General features: G+C 38.4%; 1 long non-coding RNA gene across 2 annotated transcripts; it reads left to right on the top strand.

The window, feature by feature from the left end:
* Positions 1-341: 341 nt before the first annotated feature.
* LOC110910676 lies at positions 342-7,918 on the top strand. Of its 2 annotated transcripts, none has more exons than XR_002576387.2 (3): positions 342-475; positions 990-1,056; positions 7,878-7,918. It is a non-coding gene; the product is annotated as an uncharacterized LOC110910676 (long non-coding RNA). The 2 variants fall into 2 exon arrangements; XR_002576386.2 differs by lacking the exon at positions 7,878-7,918 and adding an exon at positions 1,862-2,030.
* Positions 7,919-14,453: the final 6,535 nt, after the last annotated feature.

Genomic DNA, 14,453 nt, shown 5'->3' with positions numbered 1-14,453 from the left:
CCTCTACTGTTACAGTTACTATTGAAGTTTATGCATCCATTCTGGAAGTCCTAACACATGTTATAATAGATGCTTAACACACGTTATATCAGGTTTACTGTAACACCCCAAAAACGTAAACCCGTATATTATAAAGTTCAAGGAATTAATAAACAAGAAATTACCAATTAAGAACTTAACCTAGTTAAGTTCTAGTCTAGAAATAACTCATATTATGGTTAAAATACTTGAAACTAGAGAAAATGGTAGTCAAGGGACTAAACTTGTCAAAAATGAAACTCTTATTACTAATAGTAACAAAATCAAAACCAAACACACCAAAAATTGGTGGTCTGGTCGACAGAAGCAGAGAAAAGGGGCGACCCCCATATCCAAAACCCTAACATCACCATTTCTTGCAAATTGAAGGCTCAAATCCTAACCAAAACAAAATCCGAGCTTAGAATCGTGTTCCTCATCGCGAGAGGGTCTAGAGGTATGTAAAATTTTGTGAGAATTCACTACTTGAAATTCTCATGAATCTAGCAAAATCTGAAATTTATTTGATGCATGATAGTAATTAGTTAGATTAAAGATGAAATAGTGTCTAGGGTTAAAACCTAGACAACTATAGGTGAAATCATGCCCTAATTCAGGAAAATTCCATGAATCCATAAATGTTAAGTTATGGGTTTTGTATGTTGATGATGAATATTAGGATTTTGAGTGTAATCCTAGTATAAATTTCATTATAAGAAGTAATTCCAGTGATATTGATACTAATTGTATGCAAAATTGCTATTATAGTGAAATTTGATGGCAAATCTTAAAGTCACGAACTTGTTTATGAAGGTGGAAAAATCTGACCCGCTAGGTGTTTGTAGAAATGCCTAAGTGAGGACTTAAATGTTAAAATTTGGATAAAAACGCAGATTTGATAATGGTCCATAATGATGTGAATATGGTCATGAAAAGAGTTCTAAACATGTTGTGAAAACTGAATTTTCTAGGCAAAGAGTCCGGTTCCTCTAGCGGACAAGCCGAGGGGAAATCACGAGGAAAAGGCGCGCTCTAAAGGTACGAAATTTATCGTTTCGTTACATTATACCTTATTGTTAGTTTTATGTAGTCAATTTTGAAACACGACGACCAAGATTTACCAATACGTCACGAATATGATTAGTGCCTTAAACAAGTAAATGGGTCAAAACAAGTGAAAATGCATGAAATCTTACATATCCGAAATGGTGTGTAAGTTTAACACCCAAACGGGTCAAACAAGTTATGGTAATAAGCATGAAGCATGACCTTATTACACAATGCGTGAATTACACGATAAGTATGCCGTGTAACGAACACCATACCCAAATTAAGAAATCTTGTTCTTAATATAGGAGCTAAGGTGCATATCCGATGCATGAAAATAGTATAAACAACCAAATATTATGTCTTGTAATCTAGAGTGTAAGTTGATTTTGTAAGCATGCCCGCTCAAGAATAGTTGAGTAATGTTATAAACCAAAACAAGTATGAAGTACTAGCCCAGCCGCGCAGCAATTTATGCGAATTTGTGTTGTTTCGACTCATAGCGAATCAGCAAGAAAACTGCATTTTAAACAAGGAAGAGATGTGCAGAGTCTACCGTAAATTACGGTAGTACCGTAATTTACGGTGGCCTGAAATTATTTACGGTGAGTCTCTACTGTGTTACGGTAGATCCCAAATGACCAGAAGCCACCGTAATTTACGGTGACACCGTAAATTACGGTGGAGCCCTGTTTGACAAAAGTTGTCTTGATCATTTTCTCGAATCCGTGTTCGGACCTGATTCGAATACGTAATTACCAAGAGTGTTAGTACTAATGCTTGTTTTAAATGTTAGTTCTCAGGTACCAAGAAAAAGGATGAAGATCAAGCAAGTGAATCGAACCGAACACACACATTTTTAAGAACGCTTCCGCATCCAAACTTTGTGTTAGAAACTATGTAAATTAATGGTAGTTACTGTCTTGTATGTGGTTTGTAACAACAATACACGAAGGTTGTGTTAATTTTGGGTTAAATTATGAAAGTTTTTGTAAAGTCGTCATTTTGGCGTTAAATGCAAGGTTTTTAGGTTATTAAATTTGGTAAAATAAGCTGGGTCTTACAAGTTGGTAATCAGAGCTTAAGGTTGCCAATAAGTGTTCGGTTCAAGCTTGATCAACATCCGGTAAGAGTTATTGCTTAAGTAGAATTTAGAAGTATAGAAATAATTCACAAACGAATATACATGGAAAAGAGTGTGTAAGCACACTCAAACACGAGAAAAGCATGAAACAAGAATAATAGAATCAAGAGTGTGTAAGCACACTCAAACACGAGAAAAGCATGAAACAAGAATAATAGAATCAAGAGTGTGTAAGCACACTCAAACACGAGAAAAGCATGAGACAAGAATGATTGAGTCAAGTTGCGAGCTTGATCAAATCAAAACAAGTAAAACATGTATTACAAATGAAATGTTTAACGATATATGTAAACATTTCAGTATCAAAGATGGCAAGCGGAGGTGACGGAGATGCTGTGCCAAGAGTCACCGAACAGATGAGAATAGTGATTGCCGAAGAAGTTGGAAAGGCGATCGAAAACAGCTTGTCGAATTTCATTGATAAAATCCAAAATACGGTTTTATCAGTGGTAGAAGAAAGAATCAAGAAGCTGGAAGATAATTCAAATCTAGCAAAGGAAAAATCCGGGGAACGAAAACCTTGTTCATACAAGGAATTCATAGCTTGTAAACCGCCTATCTATAATGGGGAAGTTGATCCAATCGTGTGTCAGCGATGGATAGGCGATATCGAGGGAGTGTTCGAGAGAACACATTGTGATGAAAATGACTACGTAGCTTATGGTACGGGTCAATTAAGAGGTCAAGCGAAGGATTGGTGGGATAACAAGAAGAAAGAGATTGGAAACGAAGCGGCTAAGGCCATGACGTGGGAGGAGTTTAAGACGCCGTTTCTTAAACACCATAGCCCCAAAGCGGTTATAAACAAGATTAAGGAAGAGTTCATGCAACTCAGACACAAGGGTGAATCCATAGACAAGATCACGGGGGTGTTTATGGACAAAATGAAGTTCTGTGATGATCTGATCACGAACGAAGAACAGAAAGTCTATTACTACCATAACATGCTGAGCGCTGAATATAGGGAGTTCATAACCCCTTCAAAGTATGAGACCCTTACCGAGATTGTCAATGCTGCTCGGGAAAGGGAGATTGAGTTGAAGAAGAGTATAGAGCGGGGTGAACGAAGGGCACAGGATATAAATCCAAGCCCTACCAAGAAGGCAAGAACGAATGAAACATCAAAGAAATCAGACGCAAAAAGCGGTACGCCAAGTTGCAAAATCTGCGGCAAGAATCACAAAGGTGAATGTCGCTTCAAGGATAAGCCATGTCCTATATGTCGAAAAACGGGACATATGGCTATATCATGCCCGGAAAAAGTGACCGTTTGTTATAACTGTTACCGAACGGGTCACAAAAGATCAGAGTGCCCAGAATTGGCGGGAAAGAATGAAGGGCAAGATTCAAAAGGTGAAGCCGCAAAAGCCAAAGCAAGATCCTTTCAATTGACCGCTGCTGAAGCAAAGGTCGAACCTGACGTGGTCTCAGGTATATTCACTATAAATTCAATTCCCGCACGTGTGTTATTTGATACTGGTGCGAATAAATCCTTTGTTTCATATGGGTTTATTCGACACCCCTCATTTGTTCTAACAAAATTGCCTATGCCTTTAGAGGTAGAGATAGGTAATAATAAAAGCTTTATTGTCTGTGATGTATGTAAAAACTGCACGATGAATATTGATGACGAGGAATATGCAATAGACTTGATCCCGATGTCGATGGGAGAATTCCAAGTGGTAGTGGGAATGGATTGGCTATCCCGTTACCACGCAAAAGTGGTTTGTTTCCGAAAGGAAATAAAACTAACTTCTCCTAGCGGAAAGCAAGTTACAATATATGGAGAAAAGGGAGGTAACCCGGTGATATGCTCAATGCTAGAAGCTCGCAAACTCATGAAACATGGATGCAAGGCCTTTATGGTATATGCGAGCGAAACGGAAAAGGAACTCCTCAAAATTGGGGATATACCAGTCGTGCGAGATTATGAAGACGTGTTTCCGGAAGAACTACCGGGGATACCGCCAGAACGGGAGGTAGAGTTCGGAATCGAGTTGATTCCGGGCGCGAAACCCGTGGCCAAGGCGCCATACCGACTTGCACCGTCGGAGTTACAAGAATTGATGTCTCAAATTCAGGAATTTCTTGACAAGGGATTTATCCGACCGAGTGTGTCTCCGTGGGGCGCACCAGCCTTATTCGTAAAAAAGAAAGATGGCAGTATGCGCATGTGTATCGATTACCGGGAGTTAAACAAACTCACGGTGAAGAATCGATACCCACTTCCAAGAATCGACGATTTATTCGACCAACTGCAAGGAGCAAGTTGGTTTTCCAAAATTGATCTCCGATCCGGTTATCACCAATTGAAAGTCAAGGAGGAGGACGTACCCAAAACGGCTTTCCGTACGAGGTACGGGCATTATGAATTCCTCGTAATGCCTTTCGGATTGACCAATGCGCCTGCGGCTTTCATGGACCTCATGAACCGGGTTTGCAAACCCATGCTAGATAAGTCGGTAATTGTATTTATCGACGACATTCTGGTATATTCAAAGAGTGAAGCCGAGCACGTGTGTCATTTGCAGGAGATATTAGACACACTTAGACGAGAGAAGCTGTATGCAAAATTCACGAAGTGTGCTTTCTGGTTACGGGAAGTACAGTTTCTTGGGCATCTTATTAGTGCTGATGGAGTACTAGTAGATCCGTCAAAGATAGAAGCTGTGACAAAATGGAGCCCTCCAAGAAATCCCTCGGAAATCCGAAGCTTTTTAGGGCTTGCGGGATATTATCGGAGATTCATACAGGATTTCTCCAAAATTGCCTTACCCTTGACCAAATTAACTCGTAAGGAGGAAAAGTTTGTGTGGGGCATTAAGCAAGAGGAAGCTTTCCAAACACTCAAGGAAAAGTTGACCCACGCTCCGGTACTGACCTTACCGGAAGGGACTGAAGACATGGTGGTTTACTCGGACGCTTCTCAATTGGGGCTCGGATGCGTGTTAATGCAACGAGGCAAGGTTATCGCCTATGCCTCGAGGCAATTGAAGATTCATGAAAATAAATATCCGGTTCACGACTTAGAATTGGCGGCGGTGGTGTTTGCCTTAAAGATATGGAGACATTACTTGTACGGAGTAAAGTTTACAATCTTTACCGACCATAAAAGCTTGAAATATTTCTTCGACCAGAAGGAATTAAACATGCGGCAAAGGCGGTGGTTAGAAACCGTCAAGGACTATGACTGCGAAATACATTACCACCCCGGTAAGGCCAATGTAGTTGCCGATGCGCTGAGTCGCAAAACAGATTATGCCCCGATACGGGTACGATCAATGCAACTGGTTGTGACTTCAAGTTTACTAGAACGAATTCGAGAAGCACAAGATGAAGCTGTAAAGGCGGAAAACTGGAAAAAGGAAAGAATTATTGGTCAAGTTAAAGACCTTGAAGTGGGCAGTCACGGCCTAAGAACTCGTTTTAATAGAATCTGGGTCCCCAACACATGTGGTGTTAAGAAGCTTCTCCTTGATGAAGCTCATAAATCCCGTTATTCCATTCACCCGGGGGCGACCAAAATGTATCATGACTTGAAGCAAAACTATTGGTGGCCCGGAATGAAGCGAGATACTGTGAAATATGTGGAAAAATGCTTGACATGCCTACAAGTCAAAGCGGAACACCAAAAGCCGTATGGTAAGCTCCAACCGTTAGAAATTCCGGTTTGGAAATGGGAGCAAATCACGATGGACCTATTGACTAAACTACCTAAAACAAGTCGTGGTTTTGACGCTATTTGGGTGGTCGTGGATAGGTTAACTAAAAGCGCCCACTTTATTCCGATTCGTGAAACCTATACATCTGAGAAAATGTCGGAGGTATACACCAATGAAATCATAGCAAGGCATGGGGTACCGATATCCATTGTATCAGACAGAGATACTCGGTTTACCTCGAAATTCTGGCGTGAATTCCAAGAACAGATGGGAACCAAATTGTTCCTTAGCACTGCTTACCATCCACAAACGGATGGGCAGAGCGAAAGAACAATACAAACATTGGGTGATATGCTACGGGCTTGCATTATTGACTTTGGGGGTAGTTGGGATGTCCATTTACCCTTGGTCGAATTCGCGTATAATAATAGCTATCACGCGAGCATTAAAATGGCCCCGTATGAGCTATTATATGGCAGAAAGTGTCGGACTCCGGTATGTTGGGGAGAGGTGGGCCCGCGAGGGCTAGCACCAACTGATGTAATCCGAGCTACAAATGCGAAAATTGACATAGTTCGGACACATTTAAAGGCGGCTCAAGACCGACAAAAGGCATACGCAGACAAAAGAAATAGGCCAATCGAGTTCCAAGTTGGCGATATGGTCATGCTAAAGGTTTCCCCATGGAAGGGTATTATTAGATTCCGAAAAAGGGGAAAGTTGAGCCCGAGATTCATTGGGCCATTTAGAATCATTGAACGAGTTGGTAAGGTAGCTTATCGACTTGAATTACCCGAAGAATTGAGTGGGATTCATAACACATTTCACGTATCACATCTCCGGAAATGTTTGGCCGACGAGACCACTCATGTCCACTACGATGATATCGAGGTGGATAACAGTCTCAACTATGCAGTGAAACCGATTGTGATTTTAGATCGTAAAGAGAAAAGCTTGAGGAACAAAGTGATAAATCAAGTCAAGGTTAAGTGGGACCACAGAAAAGGGTCAGACACTACTTGGGAATCCGAAGAGGAGATGCGGCGTCTCTACCCTACATTATTTGGTACGTAATTCGGTTTCGGGGACGAAACCCCTTTTAAGGGGGGTGGACTTGTAACACCCCAAAAACGTAAACCCGTATATTATAAAGTTCAAGGAATTAATAAACAAGAAATTACCAATTAAGAACTTAACCTAGTTAAGTTCTAGTCTAGAAATAACTCATATTATGGTTAAAATACTTGAAACTAGAGAAAATGGTAGTCAAGGGACTAAACTTGTCAAAAATGAAACTCTTATTACTAATAGTAACAAAATCAAAACCAAACACACCAAAAATTGGTGGTCTGGTCGACAGAAGCAGAGAAAAGGGGCGACCCCCATATCCAAAACCCTAACATCACCATTTCTTGCAAATTGAAGGCTCAAATCCTAACCAAAACAAAATCCGAGCTTAGAATCGTGTTCCTCATCGCGAGAGGGTCTAGAGGTATGTAAAATTTTGTGAGAATTCACTACTTGAAATTCTCATGAATCTAGCAAAATCTGAAATTTATTTGATGCATGATAGTAATTAGTTAGATTAAAGATGAAATAGTGTCTAGGGTTAAAACCTAGACAACTATAGGTGAAATCATGCCCTAATTCAGGAAAATTCCATGAATCCATAAATGTTAAGTTATGGGTTTTGTATGTTGATGATGAATATTAGGATTTTGAGTGTAATCCTAGTATAAATTTCATTATAAGAAGTAATTCCAGTGATATTGATACTAATTGTATGCAAAATTGCTATTATAGTGAAATTTGATGGCAAATCTTAAAGTCACGAACTTGTTTATGAAGGTGGAAAAATCTGACCCGCTAGGTGTTTGTAGAAATGCCTAAGTGAGGACTTAAATGTTAAAATTTGGATAAAAACGCAGATTTGATAATGGTCCATAATGATGTGAATATGGTCATGAAAAGAGTTCTAAACATGTTGTGAAAACTGAATTTTCTAGGCAAAGAGTCCGGTTCCTCTAGCGGACAAGCCGAGGGGAATCACGAGGAAAAGGCGCGCTCTAAAGGTACGAAATTTATCGTTTCGTTACATTATACCTTATTGTTAGTTTTATGTAGTCAATTTTGAAACACGACGACCAAGATTTACCAATACGTCACGAATATGATTAGTGCCTTAAACAAGTAAATGGGTCAAAACAAGTGAAAATGCATGAAATCTTACATATCCGAAATGGTGTGTAAGTTTAACACCCAAACGGGTCAAACAAGTTATGGTAATAAGCATGAAGCATGACCTTATTACACAATGCGTGAATTACACGATAAGTATGCCGTGTAACGAACACCATACCCAAATTAAGAAATCTTGTTCTTAATATAGGAGCTAAGGTGCATATCCGATGCATGAAAATAGTATAAACAACCAAATATTATGTCTTGTAATCTAGAGTGTAAGTTGATTTTGTAAGCATGCCCGCTCAAGAATAGTTGAGTAATGTTATAAACCAAAACAAGTATGAAGTACTAGCCCAGCCGCGCAGCAATTTATGCGAATTTGTGTTGTTTCGACTCATAGCGAATCAGCAAGAAAACTGCATTTTAAACAAGGAAGAGATGTGCAGAGTCTACCGTAAATTACGGTAGTACCGTAATTTACGGTGGCCTGAAATTATTTACGGTGAGTCTCTACTGTGTTACGGTAGATCCCAAATGACCAGAAGCCACCGTAATTTACGGTGACACCGTAAATTACGGTGGAGCCCTGTTTGACAAAAGTTGTCTTGATCATTTTCTCGAATCCGTGTTCGGACCTGATTCGAATACGTAATTACCAAGAGTGTTAGTACTAATGCTTGTTTTAAATGTTAGTTCTCAGGTACCAAGAAAAAGGATGAAGATCAAGCAAGTGAATCGAACCGAACACACACATTTTTAAGAACGCTTCCGCATCCAAACTTTGTGTTAGAAACTATGTAAATTAATGGTAGTTACTGTCTTGTATGTGGTTTGTAACAACAATACACGAAGGTTGTGTTAATTTTGGGTTAAATTATGAAAGTTTTTGTAAAGTCGTCATTTTGGCGTTAAATGCAAGGTTTTTAGGTTATTAAATTTGGTAAAATAAGCTGGGTCTTACATTTACTCTGTTGTTATTAAGTTACTATTGGAGTTTATTCATCCATTATGGAAGTCTTTACACACGTTATAATAGATGCTTAACACACGTTATACATTTCAGTCACTTAACACATGTTACAGTATGTATATACATATCATGGTGTTTTGGAAACCAATAGCTTATACATGACACCATGTTAAGTTAAACCAAGATTATAACAAAGGGTTAACACATTTTATCCCAGGTATACGGTGTTACGATATTAACTTGTATGTTCCATATTAACTTGTTCACGTGTTACGATCAGTATATGCACATCATAGTGTTTTGCAAACCACTTTCATATACATAAATACAGCTCGGGTTACAACAACATTATAATGGATGCTTAACACATGTTATCATATGCATACAAGTGGGGTTACAACATTACGATATTAACTAAACTCACCATTAAACCTATCGCCTCCGTCAACTGTTTTCAACCTTATCACATGTTAAGCAACTACATGTAATTTGAGACTCTTATTGTTTTGTCTAGTAGATGATGTTAAAACGGTATGGACTTAACATTCTGGAAGTCTTAACGCACGCTATAAAAGAGGCTTAACACACGTTATATCAGGTATACTATGTTATTAAGTTACTATTGGAGTTTATGCATCTATTCTGGAAGTCTTAACACACGTTATAATAGACGCTTAACACACGTTATATGAGGTATACTATGTTGTTATAATATATACAAATCATGGTGTTTTGGAAACCACTAGCTTATACATGACACCATGTTGGGTTAAACCAAGATTATAACAGAGGCTTAACACATGTTATCCCAGGTATACGGTGTTACAATATTAACTTGTATGTTCCATATTAACTTGTATGTTCCATATTAACTTGTATGTTCCATATTAACTTGTATGTTCCATATTAACTTGTACACGTGTTACGATCAGTATATGCACATCATGGTGTTTTGCAAACCACTTTTGATATACATGAATACAAGTCGGGTTATAATGGATGCTTACATGTTATCATATGTATACAAGTGGGGTTACAACAAGATTACGATATTAACTAAGCTCACCATTAAACTCAAATCCCCCGTTGACTGTTTTCACCCTTGTCACATGTTAATCAATTACATGTTCCGAACAGACAAATTGTAACACATGTTAGATAAGTATATACACATCATGGTGTTTTGTAAACCACTAGCTTATACATGAATACATGTCAGGTTACAAAAAGATTATAACAGAGGCTTAACACATGTTATACATTCCAAATTGTGCAAAACAAACACATGTTATAAACGAATGAAGAGTTCTTTCCCACGTTATATACGAACGAAAACTTCTTTCCCAAAAGATGAACACATGTTACACATGAACACATGTCAGGTTACATCATGGTGTTCTGTTATAGCATGAACCACTAACACATGTTATAAACGAACAAAAACTTCTTTCCCAAAAGATTTGACTTATTCAATGTCCCCGCATTAACGTCGGCTACATCCATCAAGCTTGTCAATTGAATATCTTTATGGATCTGTTTCTGTAAATCAACACACATTATATATCATTCTAACAGGTGCTTAACACATGTTATGGGTCTGTTTCTGTAAATCAAACAACCCAACAAAAAAATAACACTTACTGTTCAGATCAAAAGCCCAAACCAGCAACCAAACCAACAAAAAAAACACTTACTGTTCAGATCAAAAGCCCAAACCAGCAACCAAACCAACAAAAAAAACACTTACTGTTCAGATCAAAAGCCCAAACCAGCAACCAAACCAACAAAAAAACAATTATTGTTAAGATCAAAATCCCCAAACAAGCAACCAAACCAACAAAAAATCTCGTTCAAAATATCATCCTAAAGTTTTCGATTTATTTAAAATACATGAACATTAACCATTACTAGATCTTGATTGAAGACAGAGGAGAGGAGAGAGAGAGAGAGAGAGAACATTAACCATTACTAGATCTTAACTCCGACGACGTTCCGAACTCCGGCGCCACCAACCACCCACCCTCCACCACCTTCTACAACCACCCACTGTCGCCGCTATCAACTACCAACAACCCAGAATGAACCAGCCACCACCTTCTACCGACCACCAGATCTGCAACCACCATCGGGCCTCACTCATCGTGCATCTACCGCCTCCTCTGCCCCAACCATAACGGTCAACATGATGCTGAAATTATCTTCAAATGAAGTGTGAAATGATATTTCAAGAACACTTGCGGGATCTATACCCGTCCGATGAACACGAAGAAGATCTTCAAACCTTCTTCTCACACACACACTCGTGCGTGTGTCTTTGTGATAAAGATTGTTGTTTCTCTATCTAAAACATTAACTTTCTCTCTCTAAAAACATTCATCTTGTCATCGCTCTTCTCACACACACACTCGTGCGTGTGTCTTTGTGATTTTTTCAGACCACATGATGCTGAAATTATCTTCAAATGAAGATCACCATTGAAGGATCACCATTGAAGACCATGAAGCTTTCTTCTTTTCACATGATGAAGAAAGAGGAGAGAGATAATAGTTTATTGAAAGATTTGACTAGAAGAAAGAGGAGAGAGATGATGACACAAGTGGGTTTTGTCATTTTCAATGCCAAAAAGTGGGTTTTGTTCTACCGAAAATGCCCTCCCAGACTTTCAAATGTGTATTATACTATTTCTTTTAATTATAATTCTCACCAAAACGATGAGAGCCATTGATCAAGTTGGATGAAAGATAATCAATGGATGAGGTTGGGTTTCCAAGGTTTTTAAAAAAGATGGGGTTTCTTATAGAGCCCAACCCTATATATATATATAGGTTAAGGATCATGTGAGAGGTAGTAGGCTAATTGAGAAACTTGAGAAGCATTCTGGACCACACATTTTCCCTAAGCAAAAAAAAGGTGAAAAAATTGCATTTTTTTTTTGGAAAAATCGGAGCTATTTCTTTAAGGATTTAATTTTTTTTTATTTTTTTTAGATTTTTTTTTTTGGATTTATACACATGTGTATATTGTTAATCTTTTAACTATACATATATGTATATTGTCAATTATACATATATGTTTATACATGTTTAAAATTGGAAAATAAGTGTTATTTAGGGTTTAGCATTAGTATTTAGGGTTTAGGGTTTAGCTTTATGGTTTAGGGTTTAGCTTTATGGCTTTGCGCGAAGCTGTAGTATGCGGCGTTCACGCAAAGATGGATTCGAGTAAATAACAGAGATATGCTTGCGCGGAACCCCTACCGGGTTCGCACAAGGCGGTCTACTGGTACTTAGACTATATACTAGGTCGTTTCTAAGACATCGACCCGGACTAGACCGAGTCTTGCCTAATCCCTATAGTTATGGCTCTGATACCAATCTGTCACACCCTATAGCTCAGTGCCTCACCCCGATGTTTCCGCCATCGGGGTGAGACACTAAGCGAAACAGATTGTCCAAGAGATTCCATAACAACTATAAATTACCAAATATTTAAGCATTACATCCCATACCGTAACATATCAAGTAGCATAGTTATTCCAGACAAAATAATCTCAAAGACAAATAAAACTGTTCCGTCAACTCATAAATTTATTGTTTTGTTTCTAGACTCCCTTAGCTTGATTCCACAAAAGATAGTATAGCACAATATCCTAAACACCTGCCACATACGTTGAAATGGAGGTCAATACACATAGTGTAAAGGTGAGCATACAAGTTTAATAGTATAATAGATAGCAAAAGCGGTTTACGCATAACCAACATGTAACATGTTAAAAGGTGAAGCTAGCAGGTTATCGACAATGAAATATGCACAGACATGACTGCGAGTTGTAGAATGCGCAAAAATTATCCTCATTGTGACACGTGAAGTAAAACCCTTAACAACCCCTGTCCACGACAGGTGCTGAGTCCAAACTATAGTACTATCGTTGCTAAGGTGTCAGGCAACAATCACTGTGTAAGCATAACATACAAGCATTCATCGAGTAACACATAAAACATGCAATATCGGTCAACGTATAAAAGTGTTTGCGTTGTGTGTCGATTCTGATTTAAAATAGGTAACGTATATAACACCAAAAAGTGCGTAAAGCAAAAAGGGTTCGAGTATACTCACAGATTGTGTTTAATGAATAAACACGTGTCAGACCTATGCTGGTGGCTTGGCGGACCTAGGCCAGGCCGACCGCCCAGGCGTGTCTCCCTAGATACCCAGATTCCCCACGCGATGCGCGAGAGAGGTCCACCTGGGATATATAAAGGCCAAATCTGGGACCGGTTCAGTGCACCAGTTTCGATCAAAAATCGATACTTCCTTCTCTCTCGAATTACTGTTCTAATACTCGAACCCCTAAACCTCGAAACTCTGCTTCGTAAGAAGTGTACTAACCCTATCACTGGTACGATACATTGTCCGATTGATCGTAAAACCAATCAACGGATGCCAAAGTGCTACCTGAATAAGGCTATACTTTGTTAACTACGTTGAGGTTTTGATCTTATGATTATCATTAAAGTTTGAATTTGGTTAATACACTAATACGTGTTGCATTATGTGTTTATTTAGGAACACATGACTTAAACCAGGAGGCAGTAGCTAAAAAACCCTATTCTACAAAGTGAGACATTCTCTTTTTCTTCACATTATTGTGATACTTAAATGTTTTCCAAACCCTAAATGTTTTCTAGTTATGTTTACAGTGATCAAGTCTTTGTACTCTTACATTGTTGCCGCTATGTGGGGTTTTGCATACATTACTTGATTAGCTTCACTATTGGACAAAGGGTTAGCCAATCAATCACAATCACCGAAATGGGCGAGTGACAAATATTGTTGGGTAATTGAAAGATATAAACAAATCTAAAAACTCTTAATGTTGTAATTACAATACTGTGTCTTTTTATACAAATGAATGATCTCACCAGTATTTTTCGCTAATAAAATATTTTTAAACGCGTTCTAGGTGACTTACTGTGAAAACAAAGGAATATGCTACGAAATACCGAAGGCTTAAATAAAGTGGCTTTGTCACCAGAATAAAGAAAAGAAAATGTTTTTTTTTTTTGTAAAAATAGGGTTTATGCTTATAAAAACCTTTTGTTGTAATGTGGGTTTTATCCCACTTGTTTAATATTAAAACTTTGGTGTTTTACAACTCAGACATTTTCCTAACTATGATCCTGATAAAATTTTCCGCTGTGAATTTATTAAACATTAGTACCACTATTGTATCCACTCACGGCTCCCCCTCAGGGTGGGGTCGGGGTTGTGACATTTTTGGAGTGGTTGAAAGTGTTTAGGAGTTGTTAGTGGTTAGTATTTATAAGTAGGATTAGAGTTTGAGGTATTAAATTAGTTTGTTAGAGGTTATAAGGAGGGAAACATTTGAAAAACGCAGGCTGTTGCGAGCCTTCTGCCAGATACACCC

This window comes from Helianthus annuus, chromosome 15 (assembly GCF_002127325.2).
Source record: "Helianthus annuus cultivar XRQ/B chromosome 15, HanXRQr2.0-SUNRISE, whole genome shotgun sequence".
Taxonomy (NCBI): Eukaryota; Viridiplantae; Streptophyta; class Magnoliopsida; order Asterales; family Asteraceae; genus Helianthus; species Helianthus annuus.
This window is presented reverse-complemented; position numbering and strand designations above follow the sequence as displayed.